Genomic DNA, 23,433 nt, shown 5'->3' on the forward strand with positions numbered 1-23,433 from the left:
TGGATCTTAAGGTTTGGGGGTGACAGAGAACAGCAAGCCTACCTCCAAATGCAGCCAATGAAAGCAGCCATTGATACTGGTATCTGCTGGGCAGTGTCCAGAAGGAGGAGGAACATCAGAGGTGCCATAGCAGCTGTCCACTTCCAAGGAGGGTGAGAGGAGTTAAGCCCACTCAGCTGGCCAGCTCTGCAGGTGTAAGGGGGAGAAGCAGACTGGGAGATGCTAAGCATCCCAGCAAGTGGGACACGAGTGGCACTGTGGGTTAAACCACAGAGCCTAGGACTTGCCAATCGGAAGGTCAGCGGTTCAAATCCCCGCAACGGGGTGAGCTCCCGTTGCTCTGTCCCAGCTCCTGCCAAACTAGCAGTTTGAAAGCACATCAAAGTGCAAGTAGATAAATAGGTACCGCGATAAATAGGTAAACGGCCTTTCCGTGCACTGCTCTGGTTTCGCAAAAAGCGGCTTAGTCATGCGGGTCACATGACCTGGAAAAACTGTGGACAAATGTCGGCTCAAAGCGAGATGAGCGCCACAACCCCAGAGTCGTTCGCGACTGGACTTAACAGTCAGGGGTCCCTTTACCTTGAAGCATCCCAGCAGCACTTCCAAGGGGTGGTATTTATGTGCCAGGCCCAGACCCAGTTGAGGTCCGAACAATTTATTTTTATTTTAAAGAAAGTTGCTAAACCTCTTGGAAGAGATGGTACAAAGTAAGATGTGGAGGCAAACTTCTAAGTGAGAGGTGAAATGAACCAGCCTTACTGCTCCCAACTTTCAGTGTTTTCTAGCCAATGAATGAAGTCAGAGTTGTGATTGAGAAGTGAGTTGTCTGCACATCAGGCAACAAGAGTACAGCCCCAAAGACCTGCTGTTTCCCACTCCCTGTAAGTGCTGTTTTTTCTTCCCCGCTTCGCTGTTGTTTTCTACTCCTTGCAATCTCCAAAGTTTAAAAGATCTACAATTTCCCCTCGCAGCCAGGACTCATCTTTCCTGTGTCAGGTTTGTGTCTGAGGACAAGTACTTCCTACATGTTGTGGTGGGTTTTTTTGCAAACACTGCTACACAAGAAGAGTTTGGATTTGGATTTGATATCCCGCTTTATCACTACCCAAAGGAGTCTCAAAGCAGCTGTTATGTACTGAGTTGAATAGGATCCAAACTGCAGCAGTCTGATTGGTCCTAGAACAATAGGATTCAGAATGCAGCAGTCTGATTGGTCCTAGAACAATGCAGCAGTATGATTGGCTGGCAGGAACTACCCAATCATGCTCCAGATATAAGTGAATCCACAACCTGATTGGCTTACAATAGAATTCCAGAATTAGCCAATCATGTGCAGCCCATTGTATAAATAATGTATATAAAGCAGATACTTTGAGGGGAACATTCATTCATTCCTCCTCACCACTATGAGCTGAATAAAGAGCATGAAATCACTTTGCAACTCTGAGTATATTTCAGCAGCTAACATTCTCCTTTCCCTTCCTCCCCCACAACAAACACTCTGTGAGGTGAGTGAGAGGCTGAGAGACTCCAGAGTAGTGTGACTGGCCCAAGGTCACCCAGCAGCTGCATGTGGAGGAGCGGAGACGCGAACCCAGTTCTCCAGATTACAACTCCACCGCTCTTAACCACTACACCACACTGGCTCTCAAGAAGCGTGGGTGGAAGATGTTAGAGGATTCCACCCCGATATGGCAAATGTGAAATCTTTGCAAAGAGGACTTGCTTCCGAGTAAAGCACGTGTGGGATTGTTAGCGTGTTGTGAGCTGCCTTGGAGGTCATCCGATCAAAATCTGAAGTCTTTTAGAAGATAGGATCTGGTTGACATTGTTTATATCACACCTTGGTAGCATGCATGGTCCCACTCTCACCCACCTGTCAATCTTATGAAACCCCGTGAGGTTGGTTTGAATTGCAAGCTTGGCTTTCTTCTGAGGAAATGGCAGATGGGTTCACAGGGTCAGCATGAACTCTCACTTTGGGAATAAGCACACCTGAGTGCAAGTGAGATTTATGAATCAAAGTAAACATACAGTAATGTGGTCAGATTAAGATGGCCTGAAGCTTTGGAGCTGTACCAATTTGCAAGGTGGAGTGAGGGACCCAGAAAAACATAGTTTTTAATAAAAAAAATTATTGATTTTAACATATAAATTATGAAATGTACCACAAAACTTATCACTTATACAATCTTTTTAGACTTCCATCAGCACCTCTGATGATCCACCGTTTTAACCACTTCTTATGCATTTCTTAACTTTATATTGCCTTTACATCTCTTAACAAATCATCCTTCCCCTTCTCCAATTTTGCAATACTTCCAATAATACTCCTCACAAAACTTCTTGCAAACCTACAAACATTGTCTGATCTTCACAATGTCCGCTCCCCGCTTAAAACGGGGGGCACCCTTTGCGTGGACGCGCGCAGCTCCTAGATCTGGAGCGGTTCCATCAGCATAGGCTTAGGTTTGCCTTCCCTCAGGTGGGATACCTGGAGGTCTCTGCCTACCTCAGTCAGTTGTCCAATCCCACCTGGGGGAAGCGTTGCCAAGGAGACCAGGCCAGGTAGGGGAGGGATTACCTGCCCACACAATAGAGGGAGGATCTTACCTGGGAATCCTAACTTGGCTCCAGAGCTTCTCCCACCCTACCCACCCTCAGTTAATGTCTTATTCTGCAGGTTAACTTTTCTTCACAGGTATGCGGGCGCTGCTACGTTAAGGTCGCTGTTAAAGGGCTGGAAAGGAATTTCCCTGTATTGGCAGGTTTCGCCTTTCCTGTAGCAAAATGTCACAACTTTGGCGGTATCAGGCCTTGGGCGGAATCCTTTAGTCCATCATCCAGGGTTCCCCGTTAAAGGGGTTTCTGGAGGGAGGCTTTGACCGTACGCTGAAAGGTCGTCATTGCTCTCCCCTGCGGCGGCGGCGGCGTAACGGGGGCGGCTATCTCTGCTTGAACATATGTTCTCCAGAGCCGGCCCATCCCCCACACAAACACTGGATAACCCTGATGCTCCCTAGGTCCCCGGCTGGGGACTGGGGAAGGAGAACGCCCAATGCCTGAGCCAAGGTCTACCCACATTTGAAATTTAATAAAGTTGTGGCCAATTTAATCCCATAGCACGTTGTCTTGAGTCGTTATTCCACATGACGGGGGGGGGGGGACCGCTCGGGATCTGGCGACTCCGCCTGTCCACGCAAATACTTTTCAAGTAGTCCATAAATTTACTCCAGTCTTCCATGAATTTCTGGTCCCGCCGGTTTCGAATCCTTCCTGTTAGTTTATCTAATTCTGCATAGTCCATTAACTTCATTCTCCATTCTTCAATCGTCAGTAATTCTTCTTGCTTCCATTTTTGGGCCAGTAATATTCTTGCTCCTGTTATTACATATAAAAAGGAAAAACATAGTTAAAAGGAGCAAAATGTGATGCCCGTAATACAAGCACTAAGTCTTTCCCCACTGCTTACTGATTTACCCAATCTATGAGCCTTGTTCAAAGATTTAAATTTCCCAGCTGACAGATTGATTGAGTATCTGATTATTAGGAGAAAGGTCCTCCTTAAACTTCTGAAAAAGTAACCTGTTTTGCTACCAGTTTTAAGGAGAAAAGTTTGCTGGAATGATAAGTTAAATCCTTCATCGGAGCAAACTCTTATCCAACAGAATGCCTGGTTTTCATAATTACTTTGTATAATGTGTTTTATTCTGTCATATGTGTCTCGTTTTGTTTTGTAATGGCTTCGGCTACACAAAAATAAATAATACTGGAATCCCCGTTTGCAGTAGTATTTTTCATAGAATCATAGTTAAAAGGTCTGTATAGTTAAAGCTATGGTTTTCCCAGTAATATAATAATAATAATAATAATAATAATAATAATAATAATAATAATTTATTATTTATACCCCGCCCATCTGGCTGAGTTTCCCCAGCCACTCTGGGCGGCTCCCAATCAGTGTTAAAAACAGTACAGCATTACATATTAAAAACTTCCCTGAACAGGGCTGCCTTAAGATGTCTTCTGAATGTCAGGTAATTCTTTATCTCTTTGACATCTGATGGGAGGGCGTTCCACAGGGCGGGCGCCACTACCGAGAAGGCCCTCTGTCTGGTTCCCTGTAGCCTCACTTCTCGCAATGAGTAGTGATGTATGGAAGTGAGAGCTGGACCATAAAGAAGGCTGATCGCTGAAGAATTGATGCTTTTGAATTATGGTCTGGAGGAGACTCTTGAGAGTCCCACGGACTGCAAGAAGATCTAACCTATCCATTCTGAAGGAAATCAGCCCTGAGTGCTCACTGGAAGGACAGATCCTGAAGCTGAGGCTCCAATACTTTGGCCACCTCATGAGAAGAGAAGACTCCCTGGAAAAGACCCTGATGTTGGGAAAGATGGAGGGCACAAGGAGAAGGGGACGACAGAGGACGAGATGGTTGGACAGTGTTCTTGAAGTTACAAACATGAGTTTGACCAAACTGCGGGAGGCAGTGGAAGACAGGAGTGCCTGGCGTGCTCTGGTCCATGGGGTCACGAAGAATCGGACACGACTAAATAACTAAACAGCAACAACAACATAGAATTGAAGAGTCGGAAGGGACCCCAAGGGTTATCAAGTCCTGCAATGAAGGAACCTCAACTACCTCTCAAAGCACTGATTATAAAATCCAGGGTGAGTGAGATTGCCAAGGTGGGCTGGGGAATCGCTGAAAAGGGATAGTAAAAGAAGGGATTTCAAAACTATCAGCAGCACCATACGTCATATCTCTGTTTCTCCACAAGAGGGCAAATATAACAGGTAGGCGATTCCCTGTTGCCCTTGCTCAGTCACATGCAGAATCTTTGCAATGAGTCCTTAAGGCAGTGGTTCCCTTACCAGTCCACACTTTTGGCATAAAAAATTGCTTGTGCCACATCATAGTTTTTATTGACAAAGAATGCACAATGCAGCTACGTAAGAATGTGAATCATTCCCAAAATATAAACATGCCTCTTACATATGTACAGTGGACTCTCGGGTTGCGAACGTGATCCGCGCTGGAGGCACGTTCGCAACCTGCAGTGTTCACAACCCACAGCGCCGCATCTGCGCACGTGCGGGTTGCGATTTGGCGCTTCTGTGCAAGTGCAAAGCGTGATTTAGCGTTTCTGTGCATGTATGACTGCCAAAACCCAGAAGTAACCCATTCTGGTGCTTCCAGGTTTTGGCGGGTCCGTAACCCGAAAAAATTCAACCAGTAGCATCTGTAACCTGAGGTGCGAATGTACCTTAAAAGTATGTATACAAACTCAATGAAAAGTGTGAGCTTGCTTTTGCTGGGTAATCTCATTTATGTTACAGATAGGTAGCCGTGTTGGTCTGCCATAGTTAAGACAAAATAAAAAAATTCCTTCCAGTAGCACCTTAAAGACCAACTAAGTTAGTTCTTGGTATGAGCTTTCGTGGGCATGCACACTTCTTCAGATACACTGAAACAGAAGTCACCAGACCCTTCTATATAGTGAGAAGGTGGGGAGGGGTATTACTCAGAAGGGTGGTGGGATTGGGTGATTGGCAGATAGCTGTGATGAGCCTGCTGACGACTCTTAACGACTGCAATAGGTCTTACAGGAAAAAGCAAGAGATGAGAAGGTGAAAAATGGCTTTGTCATGTATAATGAGATAAGAATCCAATGTCTTTGTTCAGACCAGGTCTCTCCATGGTTTTAAGTTTGGTGATAAGTTGCAATTCAGCAGCTTCTCTTTCCAGTCTATTTCTGAAATTCCTTTGTAATAGAACAGCTACTTTGAGATCTTGTATAGAATGTCCTGGGAGATTGAAGTGTTCTCCTACTGGTTTCTCTGTCTTGTGATTCCTGATGTCAGATATATGTCCGTTTATCCTTTGGCGTAAGGTTTGGCCTGTTTGTCCAATATAGAGAGCTGAAGGACCTATTGCAGTCGTTAAGAGTCGTTAAGAGTCGTCAACAGGTTCTTCACAGGTATCTGCCTATCACCCATTCCCACCACCCTTCTGAGTAATACCCCTCCCCACCTTCTCACTATATAGAAGGGTCTGGTGACTTCTGTTTCAGTGTATCTGAAGAAGTGTGCATGCACACGAAAGCTCATACCTAGAACTAACTTAGTTGGTCTTTAAGGTGCTACTGGAAGGATTTTTTTTATTTTGTCATTTATGTTAAGTCAATTTGAGGCAGACCAAGTCTCATCAATGCGAAGAAGCTTTTCTCTTTACCTGAACTCTCCTGTTCATCAGAGTTGAAAATCCCAGTTCCCAACAATATGTCGAAGAGAAGTATAGAAGAATAGCCAGTGCTCTTGAAGAGAGGCGTGGATATCATTTCTGGTTTTATGTCCATTCTGCAATGGAATGTTTAAATGTTTCTTTGAATTGTCCTTGAATCTTCCAGCCATACTTGCCATCCTCTCCTGCCGCACCACTGCCTTAAGCTGTGTGGCTTCTCAGTACCGAGAAGGCTTGACAGCAGAACATGCCTGGAAAGCTCAGTTGGTTACAGCATGGTGCTGAAAATGGCAAGGTTGAAAGTTTGATTCTCAGGGACCCTTCCAACTCCACAGTTCTATTATTCTGTGATCCTATGGCCACAATGAACAAGATGTCTGGCATTAAAAAGAGTATTGTACAGTGGTACCTCGGGTTACAGAAGCTTCAGGTTACAGACTCCACTAACCCAGAAATAGTACCTCAGGTTAAGAACTTTGCTTCAGGATGAGAACAGAAATCGCACAGCGGCAGCAGGAGGCCCCATTAGCTAAAGTGGCACCTCAGGTTAAGAACAGTTTCAGGTTAAGAACGGACCTCCAGAACAAATTAAGTTCTTAACCCGAATTACCACTGTAATTAATCTACGATGCCCACTTATTATGGCTAGTAGCCACAGGTAGCCTTATTCTCTTCCCCTCCCCCTCCTGTAGATTTTATTGAAACATTTCACCATTGTTCTTGTTTAGTCATTTAGTCGTGTCCTACTCTTTGTGACCCCCTGGACCAGAGCACGCCAGGCACTCCTGTCTTCCACTGCCTCCCGCAGTTTGGTCAAACTCATGCTGGTAGCTTCGAGAACAGTGTCCAACCACCTCGTCCTCTGTCGTCCCCTTCTCCTTGTGCTCTCCATCTTTGCCAACATCAGGGTCTTTTCCAGGGAGTCTTCTCTTCTCATGAGGTGGCCAAAGTATTGGAGCCTCAGCTTCACAATCTGTCCTTCCAGTGAGCACTCAGGGCTGATTTCCTTCAGAATGGAGAGGTTTGATCTTCTTGCAGTCCATGGGACTCTCAAGAGTCTCCTCCAGCACCATAATTCAAAAGCATCAATTCTTCGGCGATCAGCCTTGTTTACATTTCACCATACAGTTCAATAAAAAAAAACAAGCTGATCTAAATAAACAAAAGAAAAGAAAGAGAAAAGGAGCATGGAGAATACAGAGCCCTTTCTCAAAGGTAGGACTTAATCCTTGTCTCACGCAGAAAGAGGTAGGCCCTTCCGGTTAAAGGTTGGCATGGGGGCAACATGGAAGTTCTGCCAGCACCTTAAACCCGATCCTGTATTCCGCCAGGAGCCAGTGAAGCTGGTATAGCACGGGGTGAATGTGATCCCGCGGCGAGGACCCCATAATGAGACCTGCCACAGCATTCTGCAGCCACTGGAGTTTCTGGGTCAGTCTCAAGGGCAGCTCCACATAGAGTGAGTTACAATAATAAAGAGTGGCTAGGATGGCTTTGGGTCCTCCAGCCTGGAGGGAGGGAGGTTTGGAGGTGTGGTCTGCAACACGTCTCAGATGCAATAATGGTGCTTTTGAGTTGGGTTTCTACTGAGCCGTCCAGCCATCATTCTGCTCTGTTAGTTATTTTGCAATGCTTCCAAGCCCAAAAAGTTTGCAGCCATAGACAGTATTGAAAGTGGAGCTGCGTAAGATGGAGGCCAAGAGTATCAGCATTGCTGTGTTTTGCATATGCATGGAGCCCCCAGCTGAAAAACGTTACTTTGGTTCTGATCCATTATAGCTATTCCAATAGCTATAATCCATTATAGCTATTTCAACCAAGGCCAGATCTCCAAAATGCCATCTGTGGCAAACATCTGTCAGGAGGAACAACTTAGGCCTCAGTGCATCTTGTTGCAACGCACTAGGATCGGAGGCTACAGAGTCCTTCCATGTTACGATGACAAATTTTCCAAAGAAACAGCCCCCATCTTGGGCTTTTAAAGGTCAACATTCCAAAGCAGTTCCCTTCACAAACCACAGATCTATTTTAGCCGATATCCTCCTGGAAAGGAACCTCCTGCTTATGATCGCTGCATGGATTTTCCTATCCCCTCATAGTCTATCTTAAGACCTCTTCTGCTTTTGAGCAGTGATTCCTGCAGTATTGGACCAAGGCAACATTATTTGTTTGCTTGCTAGTTTGCTTTCTTCTTCAGCCCTTCTCCAGCTGGGCAAATGATGTGACGGGTGTCTGTCGGCTTGAAAAAGTTCCCCACCACCACATGTGGAATTTGAGCCCAATGACTTCATCCATGTTCCTTCTATAATAAATGGATGTGCAGATAGGAGGCTCTGCTTGGTTTTGTGGAGGCAAAATCACCACCTTCCAATGGTCTTCGGACATGGGGCTTAGCGGGGCACGAAAACACCCTTTAGCTTTGTCAGGATGAGTAAATCTGGTCAATATTTTGGCAGGCCAACAGAGAGTCAATCGCTTTATGCTGGTGGAGAGATAACAATCTTTGTAGACTTCTGGAAAGTCAAATATCACATCCACGTCATTTGAAGCACATCACTGTCTCCCAAAGATTCCTGCTAACTGTACAGTGGTACCTCAGGTTACATACACTTCAGGTTACATACGTTTCAGGTTACAGACTCCGCTAACCCAGAAATAGTGCTTTAGGCTAAGAACTTTGCTTCAGGATGAGAACAGAAATCGTGCTCCGGCAGCGCAGCGGCATCAGGAGGCCCCATTAGCTAAAGTGGTGCTTCAGGTTTAGAACAGTTTCAGCTTAAGTATGGACCTCCGGAACGAATTAAGTACTTAACCTGAGGTACCACTGTAGTTTGTTAAAGGTGCTGGGAATTGTAGCTCTGTAAGGGGGCAACCTACCGGGTGGTGCTGTGGTCTAAACCACAGAGCCTAGGACTTGCAGATCAGAAGGTTGGTAGTTCGAATCCCCGCGACAGGGTGAGTCAAAGTGCAAGTAGATCAATAGTGCAAGTAGATCCAGCAGGAAGGGAGACGGCTTTTCCATGCGCTGCTCTGGTTCGCCAGAAGCGGCTTGGTCATGCTGTCCACATGACCCAGAAGCTGTACGCCGGCTCCCTCGGCCAATAAAGCGAGATGAGCGCCGCAACCCCAGAGTCGACCACGACTGGACCTAATGGTCAGGGGTACCTTTACCTTTTAAGGGGGCAAGCTACAGTTCCCAGGTTTCTTTGAGGGGGAGAGCAGTGTGCTTTAAATGTGCTATGGTGTGAGTGTGACCAAAATTGGCTTTGTCCCCTGGTTTTAATAATAATACCTTTATTGTCAATGTACAACCTGTGTACAATGAAATTAACCAAGTCTCCCTCCCCGCCCCACAAACACTCAGTCTCATTGCAGTATGTGTGCTTGTCGCACAACACACCAACCCCGAAAGTCAGTTGCATTATATTATTTTCCATTCAGCAGCCAGACAGCCCACAGATAGAAACTGTTTTTTAGCCTGTTGGTACAACTGATTATACTTCTATATCTCCTGCCCAAGGATGGAAGATTAAAGAGGTGCTGGCCGGGGTGTGATTCGTCCCTGAGAATTTTTCTCCCTCTCCAAAGGCAACGATCCCTTGCAATGTCATCTAGCGGGCTCAGGGGAGAGCCCATGATATCATGTTTCACCACCCTCTGTAAAGACTTTCTGTCCGTGGCTATCAAGCCAACGTACCACACTGTGATACAATATGAGATGACACTTTGTATTGTGGACCAGTAGAAGGAGGTCATCAATTGTTGTTTAACATTGTTCTTTCGCAAGACCCTGCAGAAGTGGAGTCTCTGTTGGGCCTTCCTAACCACCTGAGTTGTATTGTTTTTCCAAGTGAGGTCTTCACTAAGGTAAACTCCCAGGAACTTAAAGGAAGAGACTCTCTCCACACAACGCCCCTGATATACAATGGGGCTAGTTCCCCTCTCTTCCTCCGAAAGTCCAACACCAGTTCCCCAAACTGCAAACGGTTTGGGAGAATGGTACATGAAAGGGTGCAGAGAAAAACAGATTGCTACTAAGCAAAACCTTCAGAAGAAGAAACAGGACTGTGTGCACCCTTTGCTATTATCTGTCTGTCTATTCTGTGCCACTAAAAAGTTGATTTTGTGACCATTCGGGACAATGCAAACCAAGCAAATGTGCACAGTTTCTTTTGGATGCATATTTTGTGTGGGTGTTATATCTTTGCCAGTGTGGTGTAGTGATTAGAGCAGGGGTAGTCAACCTTTTTAGGGACGCAGGTGGCGCTGTGGGTTAAAGCCTCAGCGCCTAGGGCTTGCCGATCGAAAGGTCGGCGGTTCGAATCCCTGCGGCGGGGTGCGCTCCCGCTGCTCGGTCCCAGCGCCTGCCAACCTAGCAGTTCGAAAGCACCTCCGGGTGCAGGTAGATAAATAGGGACCGCTTACCAGCGGGAAGGTAAACGGCGTTTCTGTGTGCGACTCTGGCTCTGGCTCTGGCCGGAGCAGCGATGTCACGCTGGCCACGTGACCCGGAAGTGTCTCCGGACAGCGCTGGCCCCTGGCCTCTTAAGTGAGATGGGCGCACAACCCCAGAGTCTGTCAAGACTGGCCCGTACGGGCAGGGGTACCTTTACCTTTACTAGTCAACCTTTTTATACCTACCGCCCACTAATGCATCTTTCTTGATGGTAAAATTTCCTTACCCACCACCAGTGCTCGATGGAAGGAGGATTCAGCTTGTGTTGTAGAACCCCCTAACGCCCACCTAGAATCCTGAAACGCCCACTAGTGGGCGGTAGGGACCAGGTTGACAACCCCTGGGTTAGAGCGTTGGACTCAAGACCTGGAAGACCAGGGTTCAAATCCACCCCGCAGCCACAAAACATATTGGGTGACATCATCATAATCATCATCATTATTATTATTGTTATCACAGTGGATGCTCAGGTTGCGAACGTGATCCGTGCGAGATGCACGTTCTCAACCCGCAGCGTTCGCAACCCACAGCGGCTTGTCTTCACACAAGCGGGTTGCAATTTGGCACTTCTGCGCATGCGCAAAGCACGATTTAGTGCTTCTGCGTATGCGCAACCCCCGAAACCCGGAAGTAACCCGTTCCGGTACTTCCAGGTTTCAGCGGGTCCGTAATCCAAAAAAACACAACCTGAAGAGTCTGTAACCTGAGGTATGACTGTATTATTATTATTATTATTACTAATTCAACTTATACACTGCCCTATACCTGGAGGTCTCAGGGTGGTTCACAACAAGACCACGACATATAAAATCAAACCCAAAGCAGTAACCCAATAACCACCCCCCCCCAAAAGCTACATTCTAAAAGGGTGTTGGATGTCAATAAGATCAATCAAAGGCCTGGTGAAAAAGGAACATTTTGGCCCAGCGCCTAAAGGTGTATAATGAAGGCGCCAGGCGAAATTCTATCAGCCCATTTGCAAGGATAGTTTTATGGTTAGGCCCTAATCATCCCTGTGTTTTTTGGGGGGGCGGTTTGGACTGGATGCCCTTTGGGGTCCCTTCCAACCCTACAATTCTATGATTCTATGAAACCACCCCTAAATTAATAAAAATAGCCATTAATAAAAACAAATTGTTATGTAGTGAAGTTTCACCCTGGGCCAGCAGGGGGATACTGTATATAGTTTTCACTCAGGCCTGTAGATAGTTTTCACTCAGGTCCACGTCAGTTATTTTAGGCGGGAAACTCTGGGTTGTTGTTGCTACAATGTTGACAGCCGGCTGCCTATAAAAGCAGGCCGGCTGAGCTGTTTGCTGTTCAGTTCTGTCCAGCTTGCAAGTAAAGAGCTACTCTGGAGAAATCGCTGTGTCGTCTGCTATGTTAGCCCACAACTTAACACAAATGGTTGCTAGCCTGTCCTTATATCCCTATATTGCTTCTTTATTCCCTCTTTGAGCCACAAATGATTGGTTTTCTCCACCTGGTCACCTGGTAGCGATGTCTGGGGGGTCACAGGAGAGCACGCAAGGAACTTTTTTGGGGGGAGGGGCAATCTTGTTACATTCAAAGTATCCATCTCAAATAAAAAGAGCTTTTTGATTACAGTGGTACCTCAGGTTACAGATGCTTCAGGTTACAGATGCTTCAGGTTACAGACTCCGCTAACCCAGAAATTGTACCTCGGGTTAAGAACTTTGCTTCAGGATGAGAACAGAAATCACACGATGTTGGCATGGTGGCAGCGGGAGGCCCCAGTAGCTAAAGTGGTGCTTCAGGTTAAGAACGGTTTCAGGTTAAGAACAGACCTCCGGAACAAATTAAGTTCTTAACCCGAGGTACCACTGTATTATTTTTTAAGCAGGGTATGTTTTGTTTACTGATCAGTAACAGGGTATTATTTTTTAAGCAGGGTATGTTTTGTTTACTGATCAGTTTTGTTTACTGAGAGCGAGAGTGGTGTAGTGGTTAAGAGCGGTAGACTCGTAATCTGGGGAACCGGGTTTGCGTCTCCGCTCCTCCACATGCAGCTGCTGGGTGACCTTGGGCCAGTCGCACTTCTTTGAAGTCTCTCAGCCCCACTCACCTCACAGAGTGTTCGTTGTGGGGGAGGAAGGGAAAGGAGAATGTTAGCCGCTTTGAGACTCCTTAAAGGGAGCGAAAGGCGGGATATCAAATCCAAACTCTTCTTCTTCTTCAGTACAAGACACCTGGCATCCTTCTGAGCAACCGAGCATCTTTCTCATACAATGTGTTCGCAGGACAGGGCTTAGCACATAGTCGTGGCGAGCGAAATGAAAGGAATTGGGGGTTGGGGACACTGGGAAGGAGCTGTTTCGCTTGCCAGCTCTGTGGTCAGCATCATTGCCCTGACCTGATTACTTCAGCTGATGTTTTTCCTAAATCTGTCATGAATCAGCAATTATCAGCTTTCGCAACACTCTGTGACTGTCCTGCGAGAAGCTGCTGAGGGACTTTTTTTATTGTGGGCTGGATGTTCCTGAAAGGACCTTTGAATATACAAACACTCTCTCTCTCTCTCTCCTTACACCCTTGGCTTTTCCCTGGCCAGAGAAAGTGCAGAAAGACAGAAGGGGGAAGAGGAGAGGGAGGGGAGAGAGCAAACTTCCACATCCCCCAAGTGTGAGGGAAATTCAGCTGAACGCAATTTGGATGTGAACCGAACGATGCCTTTTATAACAGGCTCGCATGTCAACAATATATTTTTCCATTAAGCCCTGGAAGAGGTCCAGATTGAGGAATTAAACGTTCCTTCTTCCATGGGAGTCCTTGCATAATAGGGAACGCGTGGAGTGGAATGGGATTAGCACCCATGCGCAGCTAATAGTTCCAAAAGGGCTCCCCCTCCTGCGCCTGGCTCACTGTGTATTGAAAAAAATTGTTAATAAGTTTTTTTTTAAAAAAAAGAAGGCAAAAAATAAGGGAATTTTCCCACCGGTTGATCAGCAGAACACTGGACAAACATGCTGAGTGATCTGTGTCAGGAGGTCTGTTTTGCAGGTCAGCACAGTTCCTAGGAAGCTTTTAAAAAAAAAGCCAGAGAAGACAAAAATGCAAACACTATTCAGCACAGTTTGCTAAGAGTACTGTCAGTTTTGGTCCCCTCAGTTTTCAAATCATAAATGCATTTCTTCGCCCTGCTGCAGCACTATGCTTTTTTTAAAAAAGTATCTTCATTAAAATTAACCAGTATTTTACAGCAAATTTCTCCCAAGAAACACATCTCTGTATGCAATTTCGCTTAACGCACACATTTTTTGCAAGCAATTTCCCCTATAGTTTTATTCACGTGTTGTGAAGCACTCTGAGACCTTGAATAAATGTTGTTGCTGTTGTTTAGTCATTTAGTCGTGTCCGACTCTTCGTGACCCCATGGACCAGAGCACGCCAGGCACTTCTGTCTTCCACTGTCTCCCAGGCACTTCTGTCTTCCACTGTCTCCCACAGTTTGGTCAAACTCATACTGGTAGCTTCAAGAACACTGTCCAACCATCTCGTCCTCTGTCGTCCCCTTCTCCTTGTGCCCTCCATCTTTCCCAACATCAGGGGCTTTTCCAGGGAGTCTTCTCTTCTCATGAGGTGGCCAAAGTATTGGAGTCTCAGCTTCAGGATCTGTCCTTCCAGTGAGCACTCAGGGCTGATTTCCTTCAGAATGGATAGGTTTGATCTTCTTGCAGTCCATGGGACTCTCACGAGTCTCCTCCAGCACCATAATTCACAACTTGAATAAATAGTGTTACATAAATATTATTTATAGATGAATAAATTCAATACAGTCACATATGCATTTTCTTGAGCACTTCCCCTTGTAATCTGCATTTTTGTACACATTGTTTGGGACTGCATTGCAAAATTCAGAAAAATTCGAATTTTGAAGGATAAGTGTGTTTTGGTTCGCGTATTGGTGCGAGCAGAGTGAATCAGGTAGTTCCTCATTAAAATGCAAACAAGATTTAATTTCCTCTCTGTCCTTAGCTGGGAGTCATCAGGCTTCAAGGCATGAGATTGTGGACATGGAGCATAGAAGCCAACTTCTAGGGACTGAGGGGTCTTCGGTCCCCCAATAAAATATTTGAGGTTGCTACCCCCCCCCCCCCATTTATGGACATTGCCATTCAGATGGTATGTGAGCACCACATCATGTGATCGATTATGCATTGCGGGGCTTAGCTCCTCCCCCAATATTTTATTTAAATTGGCACCCCAGGTTAATAGACTACCCTGTCCCTTTCAGAACATTAAAGTTTAAAACTATCAGCTGCTCTTTGCCCTTCAGCTATGAGCCTACCACTCTGAAATCCTTATAAACACTCAATGAACACTTGATAACAATCCCCACCCCAATGCCTGGGGTGCTTAGTTAAGCCCTGTGGCTAGAGTGCAATAAAATAAATTAATTAATTAAAATGTACATGGCTTCTGTGAATAGGAAGGGACATAGGCAGCTGCCTGATGTTGAGCCAGACTCTTGGACTAGCTATCTCAGTATTGTCAACACTGACTGGCAGCCGCTGTCCGTCTCTCCCAGCCCTACCTGGCGATGCCAGGGATTGAACCCATGACCTTCTGCACATAAAACAGATGCTCTACCACTGAGTTACAGTGCTTCCTAAGCACTCACTCTTAGTGGAGGCTGCCCGCTGTGTCTCTGCATGATGGATTAACCCAGCCTACTTCCAGTCAACATTCGCTGGTAGAGGACAGTTGCTGTGTGCCATTTCTGACCTACAAGTTGAATACCAACATCTGATTCACAACAGAAGAAGAAGAAGAGTTTGGATTTGATATCCCACTTTATCACTACAGTGGCACCTCGGGTGAAGTACTTAATTCGTTCCAGAGGTCCGTTCTTAACCTGAAACTGTTCTTAACCTGAAGCACCACTTTAGCTAATGGGGCCTCCTGCTGCTGCTGCGCCGTCGGAGAACGATTTCTGTTCTCATCCTGAAGCAAAGTTCTTAACCCTAGGTACTATTTCTGGGTTAGCGGAGTCTGTAACCTGAAGCGTATGTAACCTGAAGTGTATGTAACCCAAGGTACCACTGTACCCAAAGGAGTCTCAAAGCAGCTAACAATCTCCTTTCCCTTCCTCCCCCACAACAAACACTCTGTGAGGTGAGTGAGGCTGCAAGAAGTGTGATTGGCCCAAGGTCACCCAGCAGCTGCATGTGGAGGAGCGGGGAATCGAACCCAGTTCACCAGATTATGAGTCCACCGCTCTTAACCACTACACCATACTGGCTGTATGCAGGTAGGTGTCTTTTTTTTAAAAAAGGCATCTCTAATCACATGGTGGTTTTGGATCAGGTTAGCCGTATTGATTTGTATGCTGTTGGTGGATTTTTGTCATTGTCTTGTTGGGCTGTGTATGTGCTAAAGGGGAACCATACCGGGGTGAAGGCGTCTTCTTCTATTTGTCCCAGTGTCAGTTTCAGTTTATTGGTTAATTTTTCTAGTAAGGCTGTTTCCCATACTATTTGGTACCATTGGTCCATACTTACTCCTGACAGGTCTCTCCAGTGTCTGGTTACTCACACAAGAAAACAAAGACCACCTAGCAAAACTGACGGGAAGAGTTAGGGGAGTATTGAACCAGGAAATATTTGGAGAATGGAGAATATTTAAGTATTATATAAGATCATATTGTACCAATCACACAATATTAGCAGAACTTGAGTGATACTTGTAAACACAACAAACTCCGTTTGTGGAGTAGACGGGAACAATATTAAAGAATATAAAACTGTGCGGAAAAAATGACATTAGAAACATTTTGTCAGAAGTCTTTTTTATTTAAGTATTTAATTAAGTATTAATTAGGAAGATTAAGTGTTTTCTATGTACGTAAATTTGCATTTTCTTCTTTCTTTTTCCTGTATTTTCTTTTCTTTTTTCTTAATTGTTTTTTCTTTAATTTTCTTTTTGTAGTATGAGAATGCAAATTCTTTGTAAAATCTCCGTATAAGTGTGTAATTTAAATTAATAAAGATTATTTTTTTTAAAAAAAGACCACCACAGCCAACCACAAATGAACAACCACACCCTAGGCCAACCCCAACCTCTCTCACCACCAAAGGAACACAAGTGAACAGCAGAGAACCTGCACTTGCAACGCTGACACAAAACCCCACATATATTAAGTAAACTAGAAACACCCCCTACCCGACCCCACTCCTACTCATCTTTCCCCCCGCTCCACCTCTTTCCCCCTTTTCTTCCTAATGTCTCGACAAATGAAACTGATTTGTAAAAAAAAAAAAATGTTACATGGGGAGGGGGGAATAAAAGAGAGAGACATTGCACATACTTTTCTAAATCAAGAAAATCTTTAATAAAAATACATTTTAAAAAAAAAAATCACATGGTGGTTTTAATTGCACCAATTCAATTGGCAAGCTTTAGGGTTACAAAGAAGTCTTAGTGGGTTCTCCTTCCTTGGAGGTTTTTAAGCATAGCCTGGATGCCCATCTGTCACAGACGCCTTAGTTGAGGTTCCTGCATCGCTTGGACTAGATGGCCTTTGGGGGTCCCTTCCAACTCTACAATTCTCTGATTCTAGTACTCTTCTTGGGACGGGGAACTGATGCCTTCATCCTTCCAAAGCAGCAGTTCTCAACCTGTGGGTCCCCGGATGTTGTTGGACTACAACTCCCATCATCCCTAGCTAGCAAGGCCAGAGCTCGGGGATGATGGGAGTTGTAGTCCAACAACATCTGGGGACCCACAGGTTGAGAACCGCTGTCCCAAAGCCTGCTCTCCTGCCAAGGGAGCTTGTTCAATGTCACCTGAACCCTTTTAGATCTCATGTTGTGCATTAGTGCTGATTTTGTTTCAACCTCCTTCAAGATGATTAATTCCAGCCCGGATATGATAAACGACTCCTTTGCGACTGCACATAACTTCGTTAACTCCTGTGCAGCACCCTCGTAAAGACCCGTGCATTAAATTCCTTCCCGGGAACATCAGAATTTCTTTTCGGGTCATTAATAATCACAGATGAAACTCAGGCTGCCAGTGTTCTGAGCCAGGCTACGCATCCTCGGCCAATCTCAGACGTACGTGTCACATTTCTGACATTTGCTTGCAGGAGGTGAATTGACAGAGGGGGGGGGCAGTTCCTCCCCACCGCCTTGTAGATATTCCCTCCGAGCAAAGATTGATAAGAGTGGCTGTTGCCCCACATTCTGAGAGGCTGGGAGAATCACTTCTACCGCTGGAGACTCCTGCCAGAAGATCACTCAGTGCTTTAAGGCCTTGCCAAGGATTGCAGATAACAGATGCATTTGGGAGAAGCGGCAGCTGGGAGGCCAAAGATGAAAAATTATTTGCACACACTAGGCAGGTTTGGAATCAGGGGGTGGGAAGGGCCTCGGTCTTGTATACCTGAAGGAGCGTCTCCACCCCCATCGTTCAGCACTGAGATCCAGCACCGAGGGCCTTCTGGCGGTTCCCTCATTGTGAGAAGTGAGGTTACAGGGAACCAGACAGATGGCCTTCTCGGTAGTGGCGCCCGCCCTGTGGAACGCCCTCCCACCAGATGTCAAAGAGATAAAGAACTACCTGACATTCAGAAGACATCTTAAGGCAGCCCTGTTCAGGGAAGTTTTTAATGTGTGATATTTTAGTGTATTTTTGGTCGCTGTGGAAGCCGCCCAGAGTGGCTGGGGAAACCCAGCCAGATGGGCGGGGTACAAATAATAAATGATGATGATGATGATGATGATGATGATTATAGCTCAGGGATAGAGCATCCGCTTTGCATGCAGAAGGTCCCGGGTTCAGTCCCTGGCATCTTCAGGTAGGACTGGGGATGCTGCCCTCTCTGAAACCCTGTAGGGTGTCCATGAATGTGCAGATGATACCCAGTTCTACCTCTCCTTCAAATCAGAACCAGTGAAGGCGGTGAAGGTCCTGTATGAGTGTCTGGAGGTAGTTGGAGGATGGGTGGCAGCTAACAGATTGAGGTTGAATCCTGACAAGACAGAAGTACAGTGGTACCTCGGGTAACATACGCTTCAGGTTACAGACGCTTCAGGTTACAGACTCCGCTAACCCAGAAATAATACCTCGAGTTAAGAACTTTGCTTCAGGATGAGAACAGAAATTGTGCTCCAGTGGCACGGTGGCAGCAGGAGGCCCCATTAGCTAAAGTGGTACCTCAGGTTAAGACCAGTTTGAGGTTAAGAACGGACCTCTGGAATGAATTAAGTACTTAACCCAAGGTACCACTGTACTGTTTTGGGGGGACAGGAGGCGAGCAGGTGTGGAGGACTCCCTGGTCCTGAATGGGGTAACTGTGCCCCTCAAGGACCAGGTGCGCAGCCTGGGAGTCATTTTGGACTCACAGCTGTCCATGGAGGCGCAGGTCAATTCTTTGTCCAGGGCAGCTGTTTACCAGCTCCATCTGGTACGCAGGCTGAGACCCTACCTGCCCGCTGACTGTCTCGCCAGAGTGGTGCATGCTCTAGTTATCTCCCGCTTGGACTACTGCAATGCGCTCTATGTGGGGCTACCCTTGAAGGTGACCCAGAAACTACAACTAATCCAGAATGTAGCAGCTAGACCGGTGACTGGGAGCGGCCGCTGAGACCACATAACACCGGTCTTGAAAGACCTACACTGGCTCCCAGGGAACCAGGCAGAGGGTCTGCTTGGTAGTGGCACCCACCCTGTGGAACACCCTCCCACCAAATGTCAAAGAGAACAACTACCAGACTTTTAGAAGACATCTGAAGGCAGCCCTGTTTAGGGAAGCTTTTAATGTTTGATGCATTACTGTATTTTAATATTTTGTTGAAATCTGCCCAGAATGGCTGGAGAATAATAATAATAATTATTATTATTATTATTACAATATTAAGCTAGATGGACCAACGGTCTGACACCCTATACATATATACTCAGAAGTAAATCCCACTTCCTTCCAAGCCAGTGCACATCCTACAAAAATCTATACCCTTCTTCTGAGATTGTTGTGGTCACAATTCAGCCACAATTTCAAGCACTGTGGATTCAAAGATAGAAATTTAAGCAAGTGCTGAAAACTCCCATTTGAAAGCCATCCAGCTTTTAAAAAGTACAATGTGTTTGCTGGATCATGCCCCCCACATTCTGCTTTGCTCACCTGATCAATTACTACAGCATTTTATTCCTTACCAGATTTTTATTTATTTTTTTGCATTTTTTCCCCAAACCCAAACTTTTTGCAAGTTTTACAAGTGTCCATCGAACGCTCCCTACTGATCATCTACTGACTTGACCTTTTCGGTCAAGAACCTGATGTTGAAAGACAGGGTGGAGTGGTCATATGGTGCAAATCCAGATTTGTTTATTTTCTTTATTTTGCAATTTGTACTTCTTCTTTCTTGGAAAGGGGTAGGCGCTAGGCTAGTGAAATGGTTCAGTTCCAGACCATTTTCCAGAAGGTTAGGTCTATTTCAGCAGGTAAGTTTGTGGCGCTTTCAAGACTCGGCACATAGAGTGTGACACAAGTGTTAAAGCTTATTTTATTTATTTCATAAAGTTTACACACAGCTTTTGCACATGCAGTTTAAAGACAGAATGTGTTTAGTTTGTGGCGTAAGCTTCAAAGATGATGCCAGGAGTGCCAACTTGGTCCTGCGACTGGGGGGGGGGGCAGGGTCGTGGGTGCCATGGCCCTGGCACTGAAATGTGTGGGTGCCTGGCCCCTTCATGGGGAATTCTGTGGGTGCTTGGCACTGGCAGAGGAGTGCAAGGGGAGCACACCGCCCCAGGCAGTGTGATCCCCGTCAGGTGCCATCGTGGCTGCTCCTCCGCCCGCCGGCGCTGAGCGCCATGCCCCCAGGACGCACATCATGCCCTTGTGGGTGGTGCGCCATGCCCCCGGAATGCATGCCAGGACCAACCCTGCCTGCTCTCCGCCACTGGTGCTTGGGCACCCAGGGTCCCAGGGAGTTGGCACTTGTGGTTGATGCCATAGTTAGGCACAAAGTCATACAGTGGTACCTCGGGTTACATACACTTCAGGTTACATACGCTTCAGGTTACAGACTCCGCTAACCCAGAAATAGTACCTTGGGTTAAGAACTTTGCTTCAGGATGAGAACAGAAATTGCGTGGCGGCAGCGGGAGGCCCCATTAACTAAAGTGGTGTCTCAGGTTAAGAACAGTTTCAGGTTAAGAATGGACCTCCGGAACAAATTAAGTACTTAACCCAAGGTACCACTGTATTTGAAAAGTTTCCATGTCTGTTAAATGCCGGAAATTTTACAAGGAAGGGGGGGAAATGGGGAGGGCATAACCAATATTTTTAGATTTAGCATGTTCCACTGAATGCAAAACTAGACTGCTAAGAACTGTTTTGGGCTTCCAATTTCCAGTCCAAGAATCTGTTGAACCTCAAACGGTGCTAGGGGAAAATGCATTTTATTTACAGTGCTACCTCGGGTTACAGACGCTTCAGGTTACAGATACTTCAGGTTACACACTCCGCTAATCCAGAAATAGTACCTTGGGTTAAGAACTTTGCTTCAGGATGAGAACAGAAATTGCGTGGCAGCAGCGGGAGGCCCCATTAGCTAAAGTGGTGTCTCAGGTTAAGAACAGTTTCAGGTTAAGAACGGACCTCCGGAACGAATTAAGTTCTTAACCCGAGGTACCACTGTATTTGCTGAAGCAATCGAACACACAACTTACGGAGACTGAACAAGATTGACGACAAAATATAACACCTACACCCGGAGAGCGGCACTGGTTGCTGATTTGCTATCCAGCCAAGTTCAAAATGAGGCTATAAACCCCTTAACAACTTGGGACCAGTTCTGCTGCAAGATCACCTTACCCCCGTATATGCCTACTTGACCTCTTCAAGGGCCAGAACTGCCATTGTTGCCTGTGCCGCATAAAACCCATTCCGCATGTGTAGGAAAGCAATCTTTTACTGTGGCAGCACCTACACTTTGGAACTCCCTGCTACAGTGCCGGATTACCAAATAGGCAGAGTACCCACTGGTCTATGGGCCCCACTCCTTTTAGGGGCCCTGAGACAATGGATCGAAGTAATACGCGTAATAAAATTGGTTTGTTACAATTGTTGGTTGGTGAAATCAAACATACTGGGAGATAATTTGCGAGGGGAGGCCCCCTGAGATTTCAGCTGCCTAGCAGTCCCCACAGGGTCCTGAGACCTGCGGGAATAGGGAGATATACAAATAATAATACTAATACTAATACTAATACTAATACTAATAATAATATTACTAATAATAATAATAATTGTTATGTACTGAAGTTCTCACCCCCTGGGCCAGCAGGGGGATACTGCAGATAGTTTTCACTCAGGTCCACATATGCAACTAAGGGATCGAAAGTGACGTTCAGTGATTTGATAGTTACAGAAAGTTGTTACTGTTGCATTGTAGTGGAGCTCTATATAAGCAGGCTGGCTGAACCCTTCAGTTCAGTTCTGTTCTGGCCTGTGAATAAACAAGAGCTGTTTGAAGAATCGCTGTGTCATCTGATATGTTCACCCACAACTTAACAACAACAACAACAACAACAATTAATCCAGCACTGCCCTCTCAATGGAAACCAGGCAGGTGCCTTCACTGCATTCTTTCGGCACCGGCTAACATTTTTGTTTAGACAAGCTTACCTAGACGTGTAGAACATCCATGTATATTTCAATCTGTTTTAACTTTACGGCAGATTTAATTTTTTCAGTGCATGCAGTAGTTGTTTTCATTGATAATTTTATTGCCCCATCTAAATTGCTTTGAGTTTCCTTGCAGTCACTTTTACAATCAAGCCATGTATACATTTCGTGAAACAGAGGAAAGAAGCTTTGGAGCTTGTGCCTCGCCCGGTCTTTTAAGGTGCCACAAACTCTTTACTGCGGTTTTTTTTGGGGGGGGGTTGGACTAGATGACCCTTGGTGTCCCTTCCAACTCTACAGTTCAGTGATTCTATCAAACAGACCACGGCAGGGCTACCCTTCTGGAACGCGCCCTGAAAAGGAATCCCTTTACTGAGCAGCGCCTTCCATTGAAAGAAGAAGCGCGAAGCGCAAAACAGAATATGAAACATAAAAATAATAAATCTGGCTTTGCACCGCGCGACCTCTCCGCCCTGATGTGTTTCGACATCAGGCTCTTCTCACAAATGGCCAAGTCAGCGGAAGATCGGTAGGGGGCGTCCAATGGATGCAAACAGTAGCCGGGAAGTTTGTCAAAGATCTTTGCTAAGGGAGGCGGTGCGGGGAACACGCTCCATCTGCGAGCGCAGCGCAGCGCAGCGAAGGCGCAGGCTTAACCTGCCGTTGGGGAGAGAGCTTCCACCAGCTCTCTCCAACTTCTGTCTCTGCAAACTTGGGCGTCTTTCAGCCTGGCTCGCTTCGGGAAGGGAGTCCACCCTCTTCCCTCCTCACCTAAGCTGCGGTCTTCAAGAGGGGCATCGCGTTCTTGCGGCTGTGCAGGTAAGGCGCGCCCGGATTCGGATTCCGATTCGGATTCCGATGGAGAGAGAGAGAAAGAGAGGGGATTCCTCGCTTGGTTAGGTGGGCAGATTCTTGCAAAGGAAAGTTTCTGGCGCACCGAGATTGGCGGGTGCAAATGGATATCAATGCAAGGATCTTCCGTGCGCCGAAGTGGATGCAGTTTGCAAATCTTGCAAGCGGAGTGTAGGGGATTTTTTCCCCCCTTGGGGTGGTTTGTCGGTCGTGTCTCCC

General features: G+C 46.1%; 1 protein-coding gene and 1 long non-coding RNA gene across 4 annotated transcripts in view; both read left to right on the forward strand.

Moving 5' to 3' along the window:
* LOC307212069 lies at positions 1–8,574 on the forward strand. The gene is made up of 2 exons (XR_013836793.1): positions 1–121; positions 8,448–8,574. It is a non-coding gene; the product is annotated as an uncharacterized lncRNA (long non-coding RNA).
* Positions 8,575–22,935: 14,361 nt separating this feature from the next.
* The window catches only part of EFEMP1 (EGF containing fibulin extracellular matrix protein 1), a 73,524-nt gene continuing 73,026 nt past the window's right edge, over positions 22,936–23,433 (forward strand). For 2 of the 3 annotated variants that reach the window (XR_013836574.1, XM_079968854.1), the window contains exon 1: positions 22,937–23,181. The gene's annotated coding sequence lies outside the window, so the exon portion shown is untranslated. Of the gene's footprint in view, positions 23,182–23,433 lie in introns of all 3 variants that reach the window. The other variant, XM_079968855.1, reaches the window with a different exon arrangement.

The sequence above is a fragment of the Podarcis cretensis genome, assembly GCF_951804945.1.
Source record: "Podarcis cretensis genome assembly, chromosome: 3".
NCBI lineage: Eukaryota > Metazoa > Chordata > Lepidosauria > Squamata > Lacertidae > Podarcis > Podarcis cretensis.